The 20,903-nt window shown below is 39.9% G+C and overlaps 1 long non-coding RNA gene across 1 annotated transcript; it reads left to right on the top strand.

Annotated features, from left to right (window-relative positions):
- Positions 1–14,087: 14,087 nt before the first annotated feature.
- On the top strand, positions 14,088–16,997 carry LOC131251142 (uncharacterized). The gene is made up of 3 exons (XR_009173609.1): positions 14,088–14,354; positions 15,518–15,649; positions 16,623–16,997. It is a non-coding gene; the product is annotated as an uncharacterized LOC131251142 (long non-coding RNA).
- Positions 16,998–20,903: the final 3,906 nt, after the last annotated feature.

Raw genomic sequence — 20,903 nt, 5'->3', positions numbered from 1 at the left:
GGATGGCATGTAAACATCACTCCCGAAGCAGGTAGGTTTCAACTGTAAGAATTTCCCTAACCACATTTTCCATTAGTATTGCCTACTTTAGCTTTGGATACGGTTCAATTTTGGCGTCACCTCCTGAAATGAACTCACAAAACGGATGAAAAGGGAGGATTTCTCACAAACATCACAGTAGGCACCACCTAGGTTTTCAGCGTAAGAACTTCATGCGAAATCCGCGTCTCGTTTTTAGCGGACACGGATTAGATACTTACAAGGCAGTAGCCAAATAGCTACTGAAGTGATGTCATCAAGCTCCGTGGACCCCACCATGATACATGTGTTATATTCATACCGTCCAACCATTTGTAGAGATCGTTTTATGGCATGAAAAAAAGAATGAGATAGATCTAACGTTCAAGTGGACCCACCACAGAAAACCATGGGATCAGTCACACCCACCGTTGAAACATTTATATGGCCTACCATGATGTATTTTTTGGATCTAACCTATTCATAAGTTAACATAGAGATATATGAAGTGAAAACAAAAATATATGCTTGATCGAAAACTTTCGTGGCCTCTAGGAAGTTTTGAACAGTGGATGTCACTGTCCCAACTGTTTTCTATGGTGAGGTCCACTTGAACTTTAGATCTATCTCATTATCTTTTTAATGCCACAAAACGATCTCTCCAAGTGGATCGACAGTATGGATACAACACATGCATCATGGTGGGGTCCACTGAATTTGGTGATGTCACTTCAGTAGCTGATTTGGCTACTGACGTTGTCAGTATCTAATCGGCGCCCGTTCCAGTAGTTGATTCAAGGACATGTGGCTGCCACCCAGAATCGGTGACGTTGGTGGGACCTGACCGTGGCCCACCTTGATGTTATATATCTATACCCTCAATCCGTTTTTTATTTATTTTTATTTTATTACATTCATTGTCCAGAAAATGAAAAAGATACAAATCTTAGGTAGACCGCATCATAGGAAACATTGGACACCGAACGGCCACCATCAAAAACTTCATAGCATCCACGACTATGTTTATCTGTCATCCAACCTATTGTAGATGAGGTCACACAAAGCACGTGAAGGGAAAATACAAATATCAGCTAGATCCAGAACCTTCATAGCCCGGGGAAAATTTTTAACGGTGGCTACTATTTCTGGCGGTGTGGTTAACCTGAGATTTGCATCAATTTCTAGGTTTTTTTTTTTTCATTCCTTAAAATGAACTATCAAAACAAATAAACCACGTAAATATATAATACATACATCAAAGTGTGCCCCATGCTCAGGTCTCACTCACATCCTATAATCTGGGGTTGCAACAAAGTTGCATTACTTTTTCAAAACCAGATTGCATAGTGTAGCAAGAGACACTCATTTCGGTATTGTTTGCTACTAAATAATCTCCATGGGGCCACCATGATAGATGTGTCTTATCCATGCTATCTATCCATTTTTCACATTCACATCATATTAGGGTATGAGCACAAAAATAAGGTAGATCCAAATCTCAAGTGGATCAGGCCATTATGTATTTGAAAGCTCATCATTAAAAACTTCCCAGGGCCCACTGTAATGTGTATTTGCCATCCAACCTCTTAATAAAGTCACGAAGTCATGAATGAAGAGAATACAAACATGAGTTTGATCCAAAACTTTTGTAGCCACCAAGTTTTTTATGGTGGGCATCCAATTACCAGTTTCTTGTGGTGTGGTCTACCTGATATCTAGATCAACCTCGAGTTTGTGCTCATGCACTAAAATGATCTATAAAAATGGATGGATATGAATAATACACATATATCATGGTAGGGCCTACAAAGCTTTTCCAGTAGCACACAACTATCCACGGTGCATGCTACCCTATGCAGTATGCATACCATCCTTTCCAACCACCTGTAAGAGCAAATAGTTAATTGGTGGATCAGGTGGGGTTTACTGTGATATTTAGGTAAAATAAAACCCAACTACTAGGTTTTTCACTCCATGTTTAGGCCATGGGCCCAAAAATCAATTCTATTTATAATTCACGTTGACTTGGACATGATGTAAAGGGCTCTGCCAAACTATTTCCATTGGTGTGGCCCAAGTGATTCATGTCCAGTTACAGGCCTAAGTTTTTTTTTTTTTTTTTTTTTTTGCAATTTAGTGGTTGAAGTGGATTTCATACAATTTACCTGGTATCCTGCCTTTAAAAATTAAGGGTATACAACTCTCCCAACCATTTCTTTTAGTGCAGCTCACGAGAATCACAATTCGATCCGATTTTTTGTAGGGCTGTACACAAGTCAAGCTAGCTCAAAAAGCTCGCTCGACTCGGCTCAACTCAGCTCGGATTGACTCGGCTTGAAAGGTCGATTCAAGGCAAGTCAAGCTTATTTACTAAAGCTCGATTTGAGTTCAAGCCAAGTTCGACCATGGTGTATTTCAACTCGACTTGACTCGAAGCTTGAGCTCGAGCTCGACTTGGCTCGAGTAATATATTTTAATAAGATATTATATATATATAAGTTTTTTTTTTTAAAAAAAAGAAGTTAAAACTTAAAAGTTTTTACTAAAAAACCCTACCCGACCCTATCCATCCCCATTCCCTCTTTTTCTTTCTTTTACCCTACCGAGGTAAACTTGACTCGACTCGAACCAGTAGCTCGACTCGAACTCGACTCGAAAGCTTTGGCTAACAAGCCAAGCTTCAATGTTGAGCTCAAGGGTGAGCTCGAGCACGAGCTCGAACTCGAGTAGAGCATGGACGAGTCAAGCCGAGCTTGGCCCACCTCAACTCGACTTGGCTCGATGTACAACCCTAATTTTTTGTCAGTATACCCAATATGAGACTTAATAACAAATCCTCATAGTGGATTTTACAAAAACATCATGGTGGGCCCTATCTAAGTCAATATTTATGTCCCATACAAATATCTTTTTTTTCTAAGTAAACTCTGTATACAGTTAAAGAGGTTCTACCACACAAAGTGATGGGTTCCACTAGACAAAGTGATTAGATTTCCAGATAAAGGAGTTCCACTAGACAAAGTGACAGGCTTACCGGATAAAGTGACCAGATTCCACCGGATAAAGTGATGGGATTCTGCAAGACAAACTAACGAAGTTGTTGAACAAAGTAACAAGGTTTCACTAGACAAAGTGACAAAGTTCCACTAAACAAAATGACATGATTATGGGACAAAGTAACGTGGTTTCACTAGACAAAATGACAAGATTATGGGATAAAGTAACGTGGTTCCACTAGACAAAATGATAGAGTCTTACTTGATAAAGTGACATGATTCATTAGAGAAATTGATGGAGTTGCTGGATAACTATAAGATTCTATGAGAGAAAGTGATGGGATAGTGAGATAAAGCGACATGGTTGCAGTAAAGAAAGTGACGAGTTTTATTAGAGAAAGTGATCAGGTTGCCTGACAAAGTGGCGAGGTTCTACTAAGTAAAGTGATAGGGTTGCTAAAAAAAAAAAGTGTGATGGTTTCATAAGACAAAATGACAAGGTTGTTGGACAAAGTGATAAGATTTGACAAGACAGTGATATTACTAGACATGGCGACGGGTTCCACTAGACAAAATGATGGAATTGTTGACATAGTGACGGGTTCCACTAGGCAAAGTTATGGAATTGCTAGACAAAGTGGTGTGGTTACATAGCCAAAGTGACGGGGTTCTCTTGTAACACTCTGGGCTACCAATACTCGAGCACCGAATATCTTAGAACATCACCAAATAATTTTATTTTATCAATGACACAAATAAATGTGCACACACCCCACTACACTCAAGAACCCTATAAATTTATGCACATAACCCAAATTTTGGGTTGGTGTGTCCACAGTCCATTAGGCCCACAATTGGGGTTAGGCAATTCAACGCGTAATTACCAGGTCATCTAATTAATGGGGATATCACTGGTGTCCATTCCATCCAGGCATAGAATTCTTATAACCATTGAGATCAATAAGGAATGACATCTGATCCACAGATTGTAAGAAATTAGCATCCGCGACCCAAAACTTAGTAGTATGGCCCACCTGAATTTCGATTCTACTTGACAAATAGGTCGGGGTCCTAGCAGACCCAGCAAAACCCAATGATTGATCCGGATTTAAGACAACAAGTTGCAAGTGCACAACTTACGTGATCCCGCGACTCACCGAGCCAAGCCCATGGTCAAATCGGTTTTAACCTGATGCCTCCCGAAGAGGAAACTCTCCTCTTCCCTTTTTCTGCTTGGTAGAAATTTTAAAGTATAGTGTCTATGTTCTTCGATCAGTAGCCCATCTACACTGTCTGACTGGACGATCTGAATTATCAATTTGACCCTGAGGATGGCCCATCACTTTAACCAATAGAACCCCGTCAAATTGTTTGGTAAAACCTCGTCATTTTTCTAATAAAACCCCATCACTTTAGTTCGTGTAACCACACCACTTTGTCTACAATTCCATCACTTTGTCTAGTGGAACCCGTCACTATGTCCAGTAATCTTCTCACTTTGTCTAGTTGAATCTCGTCATTTTATTCGACAACCCTATCACTTTGTCTTATAAAACCACTACACTTTTTTCAGGCAACCCAATCACTTTATTTAGTAGAACCTCACCACTTTGTAATGCAATCCAGTTACTTTCTCTAATAAAACCCATCACTTTGTCTGCTGTAACCACGACACTTTATCTCATAGTCTCATCACTTTTTCTAGTAGAATTTTGTCTCTTTGTCTAGCAACTCCACTTTGTCTAGTGAATAATGTCACTTTTTCTGCTAATCTCACCACTTTGTCAAATAAGACCCCATTACTTTGTCTGGTGGAACCACGTTACTTTGTATGGAAACCCCGTCCCTTTGTCTAGTAGAACTCCATCACTTTGACCTATAATCCTGTCATTTTGTCTAGTGGAACTTTGTCACTTTGTGTAACACCCTGAATTTTTCAATACTCGAGTATTGAAAGTTCTTGAGTGTTACTATAAAATGTAACTTATTATGTACATATGTACGATACCAATGTAGTTATCCTAACCTTACATTTATCCTCCAACACGAATTTGACTTTTGAGAATAATCCTCATTCATAGATCAAGCAATCTGACCGTAGATTTTAAGACAAGATCCTCATCACTACAAGAAAATAGGCCTTTAGCTACAATTTTGTAGCCTTAGTTGAAAAAATGGAGCCTAAATGTGTCTTTTAGCCTCGGTTGCTAAGGAACTAAGGCTAAAAGTTCATTTTTCGTCTCATTTGCTAAGGAACTAAGGCTAAAAGTATACTTTTTAGCCTCAGTTACATAGGAACCGAGGCCAAAAGTCTACCTTTTAGCCTCAGTTGCATAGGAACCGAGATGAAAAGTCTACTTTTTAGCCTCAGTTGCATAGGAATCGAAGCCAAAGTCTACTTTTTAGCCTTAGTTGCATAGGAACGAGGCCAAAAGTATACTTTTTAGCCTTAGTTGCATAGGAACCGAGGCAGGGATATGTGGGTCCCACTGTGATGTAAGTGTTTTATCCACACCGTTAATCATTTTTCTCAAATCATTTTAAAATGTTATTATGGAAATTAAGCAGGTCCACTACTCTAGTCGACCACACCAAAAGAAGCTACAGTGATAATGACACCCACCATTGAAACCTTTCTAAGTGCCACAGTGATGTTTTTTTACCATCCAACCTATTAATAAGGTCATGTAGATGTGGATGAAGTGAAAAAACAAATATCAGCTTGATCTTAAACTTCTCTAGCTTCTAAGAAATTTTTAATGGTGAAAGTTAAATCCCCACTTTGTGGTCCACTTAAGACCTATACCTACCTCATTTTTTTCATAATACCTTAAAATGATATGAGAAAAATAATTAACAGCATGGATAAAGCACTTACATTAAAATGGGCTCCACAGATCCCTGCCCGGACGGATTATCCTCCAGGCGAGGGTAAGACGCAATCCGTCCCTCCACAGGACAGTTTGCAGAGCGATTTATACGCGTACTACCTGCATTATTAATGGATGGCTTATGTTTTAAAAATAAAATCCCATGAGACCATCTATCCATTACTTTTGCAACACTTTATCTCTCTATATTTTTGGCAGTGTGTTTGTTTCCCACCGAAATATTAATGGTAATGGATCAAATGGATGAGATTGTTCTCTAGTTTTCAAAAAATAAGCCATCCATTCTAGGGCCCTGCAAATGAACGGACTCGATTTCTGCCTTGCCTGCCACTTGTACCGTAGAGAGATGAATATACCATATTTCGATTCGTACGAATCCAATATATCATCTCCGTGGCTTTTATTCATTTTGGAACTTGGAAGCTTAAAGCAGAGCTCTCTCTCAAAATCCCTAAGCTCCGAGAGGAAAATAGAGCGCGTTTTACTTCTGTAATTTTATCTGTCAAAATCCCCAAGCTCCGAAAGGAAAACAGATCGAAAGCGCGTTTAACTTCTGCAATTCGATCCTTTACAATGCCTAGAAACGTCAATTCTATTCTCCACACCAGCAATCTCTTTGCCGATTTCAAGTACTCGTTCTCTCTTCTTCTTCTTTTTCTATTGATTTCTCAACTGAAATCCTCTCGAAAATCAAAAATCGGGGTAGAAACCTCTCATTTTCATGCGTTTTCCCCATTTGGCTGTTTAAAATCCAATTTTCGCATTTTTTGGTTTGATCTAAGGAGTGTTTTTTTTTTTTTTTTTGCTGATTTCACTGAAATCTTGCTCAGGAAGTGGAAAATCCTGTCGTTTCTAGCTCGTTTGCTGGATTTGAGCAGTTTCTGCATTGCAACATCAGCGATTAGGGTTTGGTGTTCGATCTGAGAGCAAAACCTTGTTCTCTGCTGTGAAATCTGCTCCTCCATTGCCGATTTCCGTGTAGGCTAGATAAACAAGGGGCATATACACCGATTGTAGCTCCTCACCGAACTGAACCCCGGCTCCTCTCTGTCTTCTCCAATATTTCTCTCATCTTTGTCAGATCTACCGTCTCTCTCTCTCTCTCTCTCTCTCTCTCTCTCTCTCTCTCTCTTCGATCATCAGATCCTCAAAAGACTGTGAGCTTTTTTCTAATTTTTTTTTTCCACTCACGATTTTTTTTTTTCCTCAAAATTTAGTGCTTAATCTATTTTAATATGAATCTAGCTTATGTCTCTCGATTCTGAGAGATTTTGTTGGATTTTGATCCGATTCTTGCTGATAGATCTGTTTTCCTTTTGGATCTCATTGTTTGGAGCTTTGCTTTTTTGTTTTTGTTTTAAGCTGATGATGCATATTGCCTTCCTTTTCGATTTTTTTTCTCAATTTGATTATTCATTTGAAGAAGTTACTCAGATTTATAGTTGGCATTATTTGAGGACAGGGGAAGGGTTTTAACTTTCAATCAGGTGAGCTTCCCCCTCTCATTTCTCCAAAAATTTCCACTTAGGGTTTGATTTTTGTAATTTTTTCTTGATTTTTGGTGCTTGATTTGTTTTGATCTTGATCCAACTTATGTCTCTTTATTCTTAGAGATTTCATTGGCTTTGGTTTTGATTCTTGCTGATTTAAGTTGTAATTTAGGTTTTTGTATTTAGATTTTAGAGATTTATCTTTGATGTATGCAATATCATGCATTTGAAATACATTTTGAGATTTAGTATCTTCTAATTTGTAAAGTCCCTAAATGCAGATGGTCTGATGTACTTCCATTCTTCCTCTATCTTTAGCCAACCTGCATTCTTCATCTGTATTTAGCCTGGAATGGATTTGAGGAGTAGGGGTGGGCCACCTGCCTGACCATTTTATAGTATGTTAGTAACTCTTAAGAGATATGGATTTGTATACATTGATTTGATTTCAAGTGTTTTTGGTAGTTTGAGTGGGCCCCTATTTATTCATTTGTGTTTGGTGCTTTCTCTTTCTGTTTTGGCAATTAATCTGTTGACAAGAGGCTGTTTTCCATTTTTGTTTTTTGGTTATGTAGGCTGCCTTTAGATGCACAAGAGAATTCAATTGAGAATGTTTGAGGAAATGACAACTAATCAGTGGTCTTGTAGTATTTGTAACGAGGAAGTAGCCCTCAAATCCAATTCATGTCCATTTCAAGTCCAACTTGAAATTTACATTATTGCAATTTGAAGCCCACTATCGATTTTTATTGCTAAACTACAATGTGGGTCATTCCAATGTATTAGACTAATGATTACAATTCAAATCAATAGCTCATATAAATACATCAATGTCGTTTTGGTCATTTGCTTATATAATCCATGCTTCTTCTTTTGACGGTTTGGTGTATCCATTGTTTTAAATAGCCAATAGCATGTAGCATAGCATTCACCCCTTTGAAGCGTGAGGCCTAAGCTACATAGTGTGCAACTACTAGATTTTTAATCAAGGTGCTTGGTTGTACCAATGTCATGATATTTTGTACTAAATTAGACTGATTAATAATGAAATATAACAAAATTTCATGATTTGTGGTGCAACAAAATGGAACCTAAGGTAATAGGAAAGAGATCTGATTAAGTTTAAAGGTGAAGAAAGAGCAATGAAACTGATTTAATACTGTTTTTTATTTATTATTTTATTAAAAGCATTAAAAAAGTTAACTAATTTTTATTGAAAGTGGAAAAATGTAACAAATCATTGAAAACATCATGTGAGCTACATGCGACTTAAGTTTAAGCAAATTGGCGGTGGTATCAAAAGAGAGTCTGAATATTGTGGTTAGATATCGTAAAGAGTTTCAATGAGTGAGAGGTCATAGTGGGGTCTCTTGTTGGGAGCCTTGCATAAAACCTTAGGATCTAGCCTCCCAAAACAAACCAAAATTATGAAATAATAATGCAATGAAATAAATCAAAGCATCAACCACACAACACAATAGATTTTTACGTGGAAAACCCTCAAAGAGGTAAAAACCATGGGATCTCGTCCAGATCAACAATCCACTATGAAGTAGAACGTTACAACCTTCTTCACTCACGCAAGAGTGGATAAACAATAAGAGAATAAAAGAAAAATGGAGAGATCTCACCGATCACGATGTCGTAGAAGCACTTAGATATCAAGTGCACAATAGATCACCTCTACGAGCAGAACCTCCCTTCCACAAGCTTCCACTCTCTCTCTTTCTCTCTCTCTCTCTCTCTCTCTCTCTCTCACCTTGGAGGTGTGACCCCTTAAAATAGAATACCTTAATCCCGTTTTGGAACCCCTTAAATAGAGAACTAGAGTAATTAGACTCAAATAAAGAAACTGCGCGTAAGCGGAGGAATTAGAGTCACATAAGGAAACTGCGCATAAGCAGAGGAATTAGAGTCAAATAAGGAAACTGCGCTACCTCTCCTCTGAACTGAGGAGGAAAACCCCATCAAATCTCCCCCTTTTCGACTCAGGAGGAATTCGCATTCTTCAAGCTAGCCAGGTTTCTACAAACCTCAAACTTGCCCTTGAGCAATGCCTTGGTCATCATGTCTGACTCATTATCGTCCGTATGGACCTTCTCAAGCTATAACACCTTCTGTTCTAAAGTATCCCTGATCCAGTGATACCGAATTTCTATGTGCTTCGACTTGGAGTGCTGACTTGGATTCTTGCTCAAGTGTATAACACTTTGACTATCACAATAGACCACGTGCTTCTCCTGTTTTAGGCTAAGTTCCTGTAGGAACCTCTTCATCCAAAGCATTTCTTTACATGCCTCTGTGACTGCAATGTACTCGGCCTCTGTCGTGGACAATGCTACGACCTTCTGTAGCTTGCTCTGCCAAAAGACCGCTCCCCCTGCAAACGTGAACATGAACCCTGATGTAGACTTCTTGGAGTCTATGTCACTTGCCATATCTACATCTATGCAGCCCTCTAATACAAGTTTTCCATCACCATAGCATAGGTTCAACCTGGATAAGCCTCTTAGATACCATAGTATCCACTTCACCGCTACCCAATGCTCTTTGCCAGGATTGGTAAGATACTGGCTGACAACACCAGCCGCATATGCTATGTTTAGGCGTATACACACCATAGCATACATCAAACTCCTACTACTGACACATAGGGTATCTTCCTTATCTCATCCACCTCTGCTTTCGTCTTGGGACACTGCCTGTCGCTCAATCTAAAGTGACCATCCAGTGGAGTATTGACTGGGTTCGCTGCATTCATATTGAACCGCTCTAGGACTTTCTCAATATACCACTCTTATGATAGCCAAAGCTTCCTACTGCTTCTGTCACGGGTTATCTTCATTCCTAGGATCTGTTTAGCCGGGCCTAAGTCTTTCATCACAAACGACTTGTCCAACTCCTGTTTCAACCTGTCAATCTTCTTGATATCTTTTCCCATGATGGGCATGTCATCAACGTATAGTAGCAGAACTAAAAATTCACCATCTGAGAACTTGCGTGTGAACACACAGTGGTCTGACTCCGTTCTGTCATACCTATGCTTCAACATAAATGAGTCAAACTTCTTGTACCATTGTCGTGGAGCTTGTTTCAGCCCATATAAGCTCTTCCTCAACCTACACACCATATACTCTTTGCCCTTGACTTTGAACCCCTCTGATTGGTGCATGTAGATCTCTTCTTTCAGGTCGCCATGGAGAAAAGCAGTTTTAATATCTAACTGCTCTATCTCTAGATCTATGCTAGCCGCCAACCCAAGCAACACTTGTATGGATGTTATCTTCACCACTGGTGAGAATATCTCCTCGAAGTCTATGCCTTTCCTTTGACCAAATCCTTTCATCACAAGTCTGGCCTTGAACATCGTCTATGAATTCTTTTGCTCAACCTTCTTTCTGAACACCCACTTGTTGCTCAAAGCTTTTTTGCCCTTAGGCAATTTCACCATATCATAGGTGTGGTTCTTATGCAAAGATTCCATCTCCTCTTGCATAGCTTTCAACCACTCCCCCTTATGCTCGTCGACTAGGGCCTCAGAATAATCTTCTAGCTCTCCTCCATTGGTCAACATAATGTACTCATGTGGCGAGTACCTGTTGGACGGCTGTCTATCCCTGGATGACCTCCTCACCTGTGGTTTAACCAGTGGATCAAGTAAGAGCTACTCCCCTGGTCCATTTTCTGAAGGAACTCCCTTGTCCTCTGCACCTTACTGTACTCCCCCATCATCAGGCACCATGGGAGGAATAATCGGATCCATGTCATCTAGCTCACCTGAACTAGGCTGGTTCTTCTCTAGCTTACCAATGTCTGCTATACACTGATCTTCAAAGAAAACCACATCTCTGCTACTGACGAGCTTCCTCTCAGTTGGATCCCATAATCTGTAACTGAACTTTTCATCACCGCACCCTAAGAACACACACTGTCTGATCATCATATCGAGCTTAGACCTCTCGTCCTTTGGTACGTGAATGAATGCCCTGCATCCAAACACCTTGAGATGACTGTACGATGGATCCTTTCCAGTCCACACATTCTCAGGTACTTCTCTATTCAACGGGGCTAATGGAGACCTGTTTATCAGATATACTGTTGTGTGCATTACTTCTCCCCAGAACGACTTACGCAACTTCACATGGCATAACATGCATCTGATTCTCTCTACAATGGTGCGATTCATTCGCTTAGCCACACCATTATGCTGGTGGGTCTTAGGAACCATCTGTTCATGCCGTATACCCAGGGACTTACAATACTCATGAAAGTCGCCAATGTATTCACCACCATTGTTAGTGCGGATGCACTTCAATGATCTATCTGTCTCTCTCTCGACCATAGCATGAAACAATTTAAACACGCCAAAGACAGTATAAACCCAAACCCTCTTAGATACATCATCTATAAAAGTGACAAAATACAATGCCCCACCCAAAGTTTTTGTCCTTATAGGACCACAAACATTAGAATAAACCAAATTTAATGCATGCACTTTATTAACGTGAGAAACAGTTTTAATAAATGAAACTCTATACTGTTTCCCTGATAAACAATCAATGCAGGTTTTGAGAGGTGTACCTGTCACGTCTGGAAGGAGCCGCTTCTTTGTTAGTACCTGAAGCCCTTTTTCACTCATGTGGCCTAGACACCTATGCCACATGTCAATAGCTGAATCTTCCGCTGCGTTCAACCCACCCTTGCACACACTGACACTTGCCTTGTAAGGGTGTAACACTTCTTTCCTCTAGCTGCGATCAACGAACCCTTGATGAGCTTCCATTGCCCACCAGTAAACTGGCTTTCGTAGCCATTATCATCCAAGCTTCTCATTGACATCAAGTTGAGGCGAAGGTCTGGGATATGCCTCACATCCCTAAGAACCAATGTGCAGCCCACATCGGTCTTCACACAAATATCACCGACCCCTATGACCTTTGATGCGCCAAAATTTTCCATCTTCACGGTCTCAAAGTCACCTGACTTGTAGCTTGTGAAGAACTCCCAACGTGGAGTTGCATGAAAAGAAGCTCCCGAGTCAATCACCCAGTCGGTGTCCTGACTCGTAACCGTGAGACATATATCATGATCTGCTGAAAGAATAACTACAACGTCGCCATCTAAAGCGACCGCAGTGGAATTTGATTCATCTTCCTTCTCCTTTCCTTTTCCTTTCTTGTCGTTCTTCTTACCATTACATTCATGCTTGTAGTGGCCCTTCTTGCCACAATTCTAGCAATCAACATCCTTTCTGTTACTCGACTTGCCTCTTAATTTATCTCGGGCCTTCCCGCCCTTCTTGTTTTTTCCTCTCCCCCGTTCTTGTGTCACAAGGGCCTTTTACTGAGTAGACCCCTGAGACTTCATCCTTGTCTCCTCATTGAAGAGACAACTGATTACCTGTTCCATGGATATCTTTCCGTCTGGCGCGGAGTTACTTAGAGACATCACCAATGTCGCTCAACTGTCAGGCAATGAACTAAGTAATAGTAAAGCCTGCAATTCATCATCCAGGACCATCTTCATAGCGGAGAGCTAGTTCACTATATTGCTGACCTCATTCATGTGCTTGGCTACAGAACTACCATATTTGAACTTGAGATTCACAAGTCGCCTTATCAAAAAAATCTTATTATCGGCTGTTTTCCTCTCATACAGCCCTTCTAATTTCAGCCATAGGCTAGCGACTGAGGTCTCTGTAGACACATGGTGGAATATGGAATTGTTCAACTATTGTCTAATAAACCCCACTGCCTTTTGGTCCATCTTCTTCCAATCATCATCAGACATATCCTTGGATTTTGCAAATATGCCTAAAATTGGAGAATATAAGTCCTTGCAATAAAGCAAGTCCTCTATCTTAGCCTTCCATATGGTCTAGTTAAAACCATTAAGGCTGTTCATTTTTGATGAGCCACCTTCCATAATTCAAAACTGATCCTACCCGTTCAATGAACTTGGCTCTGATACCACTTTGTTGGGAGCCTTGCACAAAACCTTAAGATCTAGCCTCCCAAAACAAATCAGAATTATGGAATAATAATGCAATGAAATAAATCAAAGCATCAACCACACAACACAAGAAATTTTTACATGAAAAACCCTCAAAGAGGTAAAAACCACGGGACTTCGTCCAGATCAACAATCCACTATGAAATAGAACGTTACAACCTTCTTCACTCACGCGGAAGTGGATAAACAATAAGAGAATAAAAGAAAAATGGAGAGATCTCACTAATCACACGGACGTAGAAGCGCTGAGATATCAAGTGCACAGTAGATCACCTCTATGAGCAGAACCTCCCTTCCACAAGCTTCCTCTCTCTCTTTCTCTCTTTTTCTCTCTCTCACCTTTTTTTTTTTTTTTTTCTCTCTCACCTTGGAGGTGAGACCCCTTAAAATAGAATACCCTAATCCCATTTTGGAACCCCTTAAATAGAGAACCGGAGTAATTAGACTCAAATAAGGAAACTGCGCATAAGCGGAGGAATTAGAGTTACATAAGGAAACTGCGCATAAGCGGAGGAATTAGAGTCAAATAAGGAAACTGCACTACCTCTCCTCTGAACTGAGGAGGAAAACCCCATCATCTCTTGGGATCTGTTTGTACTCTTTGTTGAAGTTCTTCTTGCCATTGTGGCTATTGCTTTTTCCCTCGATAAAATTTTGATGCTATCCATAAAAAACTTTCATTGTGTCCCCTGTCAACAGCAGTTGCCTGTTTAATTTTTTACTTCCTTGTGTTCTCCTGGGACATTGTGAGTTGGTTGTATTTATTTTGATGATCTGTTGTCCATTTTTATTTCTAGTGGACAGTAGTGAATGCCATTTTGTTAATTTGTCATTTCTTTAGTTGACTGATCTTGCTTTTTAATTCTTGCACATAATACAGGACGAAAGAGATTGGTGCTGATAGATTCAAGATTCCTGATACTCTGTTTAATCCGTCCTTAGTCCAGGTTGGTGTCTCATTAACTGTGTATGTAGACTCTACTTTTCATCTGAATTGTTCCCCAAAAGTGTAGATGGCAGTGTGCACATTTGTTTCAGCCTTGGTGAGCTTTGCTGCTGTTCCCTTAATTTGTATCAGAAAATCCCCTGTTGCCATCTGTTTGCAATAGACTTTTGATTGCTTTGTTATTATTCTGCTGCGCCCAAGTCTGTATTCCTAACATATCTACGAACTTGTAAGTACCTATTTTGATGTCACTTAGGCCACTTTTTTTGCGCTGAATTGTTTGGAGGGAGACTCATGGTTTTGCGTGACTACAACATTATGGGCGGACATTCTTTGGTTCTGCTTCTTGGTTAAAGTCAGAGAGACTGTTTCTGCATAACTTGATAGGAAACAGAACATACCGCCAGAATTGATATAAATTGTTTTTCTATTTTTGCTTTATGCCTTTCTCTGTACAAGTTATTTTTTTCTTTAGGGAGACGTGAAATAGTTCTTTTCTTTTCTTTGGGGAGACATGAAAATTGAAATAGTGCGGAAGTAGAAAACAGAAAAAGGATTCAAATGTCATTATCTTTTGGTGTATGGTTTGATTGTTGTACCCTTTTGCGAGTGCAGCAACTAGGGAACTGCATTGGACCAGGCATTACATATCTAAGTCCACATTAATAATGCATTAGTTTTTGTACTAAATCTATTTACAAGCTCTGACGTGTGGAATCTGTTCAGAATTCAGCAATTATCAGTTCAAATTCACTGTAAGACATACAAATCACATCTCCAATCCAAGAATACAATCTCGGCTGTCTGGATGCTGATTTTTCACCAGTATAGGATGATTATAGCTGAAATGAGGATGTTCAGATAGATTACTGGCAAGATGAGGAGTTTGTTCCTTGTAGGATTTTACAGTTGTGTAAAACTTCTAAGCAGTACTCTGCTCATGGTGGATGTGGCTACCATATGCTAGTTGCTTCAGATAATTTTCATAATTTATTTTTCTTTATTGATCAGCTATCAAACTCATTGATTTCTACTTCGTTATCTACTTGCGCCCTATAATTCCTCTACACATATTTGCTTCTGATCTGAGTAATCAGGTTTGCAAACTTAATGCTGGTCCAAGAATAACGTTTTTGAGCCCTTTTCTTCTGCTTATCATGTCAGACTGTCCTCAAAAACATGTGTTGAGTGATGGAAAAGCTAGGGCATTGATGGCACACCAGATGCAAGCAAGCTGTGATCAAGCATGCCAAGTTCATGAACACGGTGCTACTCATAGTGAGAGAAAGGAAGAAGGTAATGATTATAGGAAGGGTCAGACTGCTATTCAGATCTCTGTGTCTAAAAAAGCTGAAAGGTTAGACGTAGATAAGGGTCTCACTAATATTTCTGGATACAAGAAAATACGGAGACATGGACCAGTGGGGTTAGAGCCAGCACCTGATTTTGTCCAATCTGGAAAAGAATTGTTAAATCAGAGCAGAAGAGTCGGGATCACAAATGAGTTGCCCATGGGAAACTCAGGAAACTCATTATGATGGTGATGAAGTGGTGGTGCTGGATTCAACTGTTGCGAATGTGGAACTCAATTCTCTTAAGAGAAAGTGAGAGCGGGAGTCTCTTTTGGGAATGGTGGATTGGGTGAAGAGGCTTGCGAAAAATCCCTGTGATCCTGGTTTCGGGATGGCAATCGAACAACCTAGGTGGAGGGTGCATAGAATTGCAGGGCGCTGGGCACGGGTGCTTCTAGCCCGAGCGGTGTTACTGCAAAGAAAGCATGTCTGTTTGAGTGCTGAGGGGTCTCTCTTGCAGGTATGTTGTGGTTTCTTTAAAGCTTCTCTATGTTTTCGCAATGCAAAATTCTGCTTATGATTGTATGAGATGGGAGCTTGTTCTATGGATTTATAATAGATGTTGTATTATCTTTCAAAAGAATCTGGTCCGACCCAATTGAGGAATTTATGCCCAAAGTGTAGTTAGCATAGTGTCCTAGTGGGAATCAGAAGTTTTAACTGGTAATGGTATCATCTCTCCTTGATAGGGGCAATAGCAATGGATAGATGATTGAAAGGAGAAATAAAGTCAACCATATAGGGTACGCTCAATTTATTTGGGTGCATTTTCAGTTATAAACTGATACCTTTTTTATTATTATTTTTCCTTTTCTTCATATACTGAATCTGCTAAGGCATCTAGAAGACAACCAAAAGAGACAATCTACTCAGTGTTGTTCGATGTGAATGTTCCCGCTGTTTGTGCCATCAATCAGGTAGGAGCAAGCGATCGGATCGGTCAAAGGAGCTTCAAAATCAGAGAAGGGCGAAGAAATCTCTTACATTGTACCGTTTTTGCCAGAGAATCCCAATCTGAAAGCTGGATCCTGTAAAGGAGACGAAAATTCGCTGCAATCTCTTTCAATTGTAGCATCCGCAGCTTCCGGAGCTAAGTTCTCCGAAACTTCCTGCATAGAATCGCTTTCCGCTGCGAACACTCAAAGGCTATGTGGCAGTTCATGTGCATTTGTATTTTGTTTTGAAAACTTTAAATAGACAATTAATTGTTTTGTTGATATTGTGTTGATTGTTGTCTTAATGAATGTTAAATGGGTGAAATATGCACAGGTTCAATCATTTGTTGATTATGATATTGTTAGCTTTGGCTGATAGAGAAATGAGGTCAAAAACCAAATTTAGCCTCGGTTGGTGCCAAAAGAGGCTAAATCCATCTTTACTCTCGGTTTTGCTTAAGTTACATAAACTGAGAATACAACTCCCTTGGCTAAAGGCTTTAGCTTCGGTTGTTGAGAACTGAGGTTAAAAATAGTTTTAGCTTCAGTTGGAGGCAACTGAGGCTAAATGTAGATTTAGTGTCAGTTGGAAACAACGGAGGTTAAAATTTTGATTTAGCCTCATTTTGAGAAAACTGAAGCTAAAAAGGTTCTTTTAGCTTCATTTGCAGAACCGAGGCTATAAAAGTCATTTTAACCTCGGTTGCTAAAACTAAGGCTATGGCCTTTAGCCACAGGGGTTTCAACATCGGTTTGGATAACTGAGGCAAAATTGAGGCTAAAGGCTTTAGCCTCAGTTTTTTACATTTTTAGCTATATTTTTGAAACGAGGTTAGAGCCCCCTTTTCTTATAGTGCATATATCAAAATATTCTCACTTGTCCATCATGACCAACCACTCATTCAAATATGCGACTGTTAGATAGAGACATCTAATCGACCACTTTGATTTTGGACCACCTGATCGTAGTAAACTAGCTACTTAATTTCTACATCCTCCCGTACACTACATCAAGTTGGGATTCTGATCCGTTCATCTCGTTCATCACTTATGAATATACTTAACTCACTTTCAGAACTACAATCTGAAAAACTTACACATGTGAACAAGACACTCAAACCTAACGATACACATGTTCTACCCCCTAATCACTCTATAAACCCACATTATGTTCATCCATTAATAATACTGACAGTACAATCACCTATATGCATGACTAGAATATCAACCATCAAGTCTTCTTATTTTTAGCATGTCATCTGACTGTCTATCGTATTTGGATTCCCTAAATGGGGCATTAAAATATTAGGATAATTCAGTTACTATGAAGATCTCAGATTATATGATCAAACCACTGGGTAATGTTTCAACCAGATATGTTCAACCTCGGTCTTGAAGCACAGGGTGTGTTAGCCAGTTAAAAGAGCATCTTGGATATCCTGGGGAGATCGGGACCCAAACTTAATCGACAGAAAGAACACGAAAAGCAAGAAATGCCTGCCTAATTTCAAGACAATTAGATGGTGCGCTCTAACGTAATGAATGACAAAAGTTATTTAAGAATTTGATGGTAAATTTGTAAATATGGTTATAACCAACTAATATAAGTTATTTTAGCCGTCATCCTTGTTCGCGTGGTCCGCTAGGGCTTATATCTACTTCAAATTTTGGCCCAATTGAAAAGCAGATGAAGGGCACGCATTTCTAGAAAGATCAAACAACACGTCATGCCACACTTTTTTCCAGTCATCCGTTAAACGAAGAAATTCACGACGCAACTGACTTCCCGCGCGAAAGCCTGTTTCAGCGGTGAACATTGTCCTCACATTGATTAATGGTGTGGCCCACCTAGATCTCGGACTTGCTTCATATTTTGACTCTTGGGGCAACACATTGTGGATATTTTGATTAAGGGACTTGATCCCCTAGAAACCCATAATAATGGCCCCACTGAATCATGAAAACTTAAGCTTTGGAAATAGTTAATTTTATTTAGCATCATGTCTTAAAACGAATTCACAAAACAGATGGACGGAGAGGATTTCTCACAAACATCACAGTGGGCCCCACCTGGGTTCCTAACGCAGGAACTTTCTCTGCTAAAGTCTTTCACAGGAAATCTGCGTCCTGGAAACCTAGCCTTTCGGGAAATGGACTGACTACTCTCACTGCTACCAGCCAATGGCTGGTGGTCGTTGCTCTGTGGGCCCCACCATGATGTATGTGTCTCATCCATGTTGTTCATCTATTTTTCTAGACCATTTTATTACATGAGAACAAAAATGAGATATATCCCAATCTCAACTAGACCCCACTACAGGAAATAATGTTGAACGAATGTCGACCATTAAAAACTCTCTGAGGGCCATAAAAGTTTTGGATCAAGCTGATCTTTGTTTTTTCCCTTCATCTGGGTCTGTATGACCTAATCAACAGATTGGATGTCAAATAAACAGTACAGTGGTCATTAGGAGGATTTTAATGGTGGATATCCAATCACTATTGTTTTCCTACGGTGTGGTCCACCTGAGATTTATATACCTCTCGTTCTTATGATAGAGCTTAAAATGATCTGAAAAAATGGATGAACAGAGTGGATGAAATACATACATCATGGTGGGGCCCACAGAGGACCGACCACCTGCCACCGGGCTGGTGGCGGGGGGAGTAGCCAATCCGTTTGCCAACCTTTCTTCAAGCGGTATTTTGTAAACTAATTTTCATTTTATTAAAGAGGTGCGCCGATGTCAGTACAAATGACGTGGACCAATTAAATTCCAGGATACGGGGAGCCAGGGTGCGCTGGAAACAGAGGATCCGCACTCTAACATGCCATATGTGAGGAACATCCTTGCCGTGCAAACAATGGGAACAGTCATGCAGATCATCTAAGCACAGAAATTAAGCTGATCAACTCATCAAATAGGCTATAGTTGTACATTGGGTTAGATCACCAGCCGTCCACTGATTTCTATGTTTGGCCAATTAAATGAGTGAATCAGACTAACCTTTTGAATAGATGATATTTTATGATGGGTCCCATCTTTTGCACGGATTAGATGACAAGAACATGAAGATTAGTGCCAATATAAAAGAACAAATGCATTTTCCTTTAAGTAAAAAAAAAAAAAAAAAAAACTTGATTTACATGCTATATATATAAATTCATTAATCTAACTTAACTAATCCTAACAGAACAAAATTGCTCTCTAAGGCCAAATCAACTTAGTAGACACTTTCATCTCTGGCAATTCCTCAAAGATCTCTCCATCGCTGCTTGCCGATGACCATTTCCCCGGTTTCCTGATGGCCCTTTTCCCTGCGGATCCATTTGCCGCCAGTTGAGCACATGTGGACGGTTGGATCAAATTCTTAATGCCGATGGCAAAGTTTGAGTCCTCCGGTCAGAGTAGCTCAGACAAGAGAAGCCATGGGGAAATAATAATGTTGTGTTAATCTTCAATAAGAGGATGCTTGGATGGAGATGGCTTAACGGGGGTGTCTTAGATTCAATGGGATTGACGATTGAACGGTGGGGAGTGAAATTGGATCAATCGCATCACACACGGCAGAGTAAGGTATCAATCGCATCTGTCCATTTTGTGGGCCTTATCATGGTTGGCTTATGTGTCCAAAACCACACATTTAGACAATCCAACCTCTCAAATTATTTCACATTCCCTTGCTGAATGTTTGACCATTAACCACTTTTATTTTCCACCGTTGTTTTGTAAGCCTTTGATCAGCCGAACAGTACCATCTGATCTATGTTAGTTTTGAACAATTTACTATCAATAGCTATCCTAACAGAATGGACCATTGGAAATGAGGTTCTACTGACTATACCAGAACCTCGGTTCATTGAAAGCTGGGACCATTGAAAGAGAAAATAACCACTGTAGACGCCACCTTTCCAGCGTCTTTTACGAGGAATCCCAAACTTAACTTCCCAACTTGCACCTTGCACGCACAGACAGAGCATTCGAGGACGAAAATACCCCTGCTTTTCAAAGTAGAGCAATGGCTACAGATCATTACCGTAGCTATAGGTGCCGTAAGCTGAATTGGGTTGGGCTCACCAAACTGGTGGCCACCCCACCACTTGTGGCCTGTCTGGCAGGGCCACGCCGATTTGGCGGCCTCCCTATGGCTATGGATTATAATCGTAGGCATAGGTACCGTAAGCCCCTCCAAAAAAATAAAATAAAATAAACCGCATTTGAAGCATCCTGGAAGATTTGTTATTTCACTGACAATTTGGAA

The sequence above is a fragment of the Magnolia sinica genome, chromosome 7 (genome assembly GCF_029962835.1).
Source record: "Magnolia sinica isolate HGM2019 chromosome 7, MsV1, whole genome shotgun sequence".
Lineage (NCBI taxonomy): Eukaryota > Viridiplantae > Streptophyta > Magnoliopsida > Magnoliales > Magnoliaceae > Magnolia > Magnolia sinica.
Note: the sequence above shows the minus strand (reverse complement) of the source record. Positions and strands in the feature narration are given on the sequence as shown.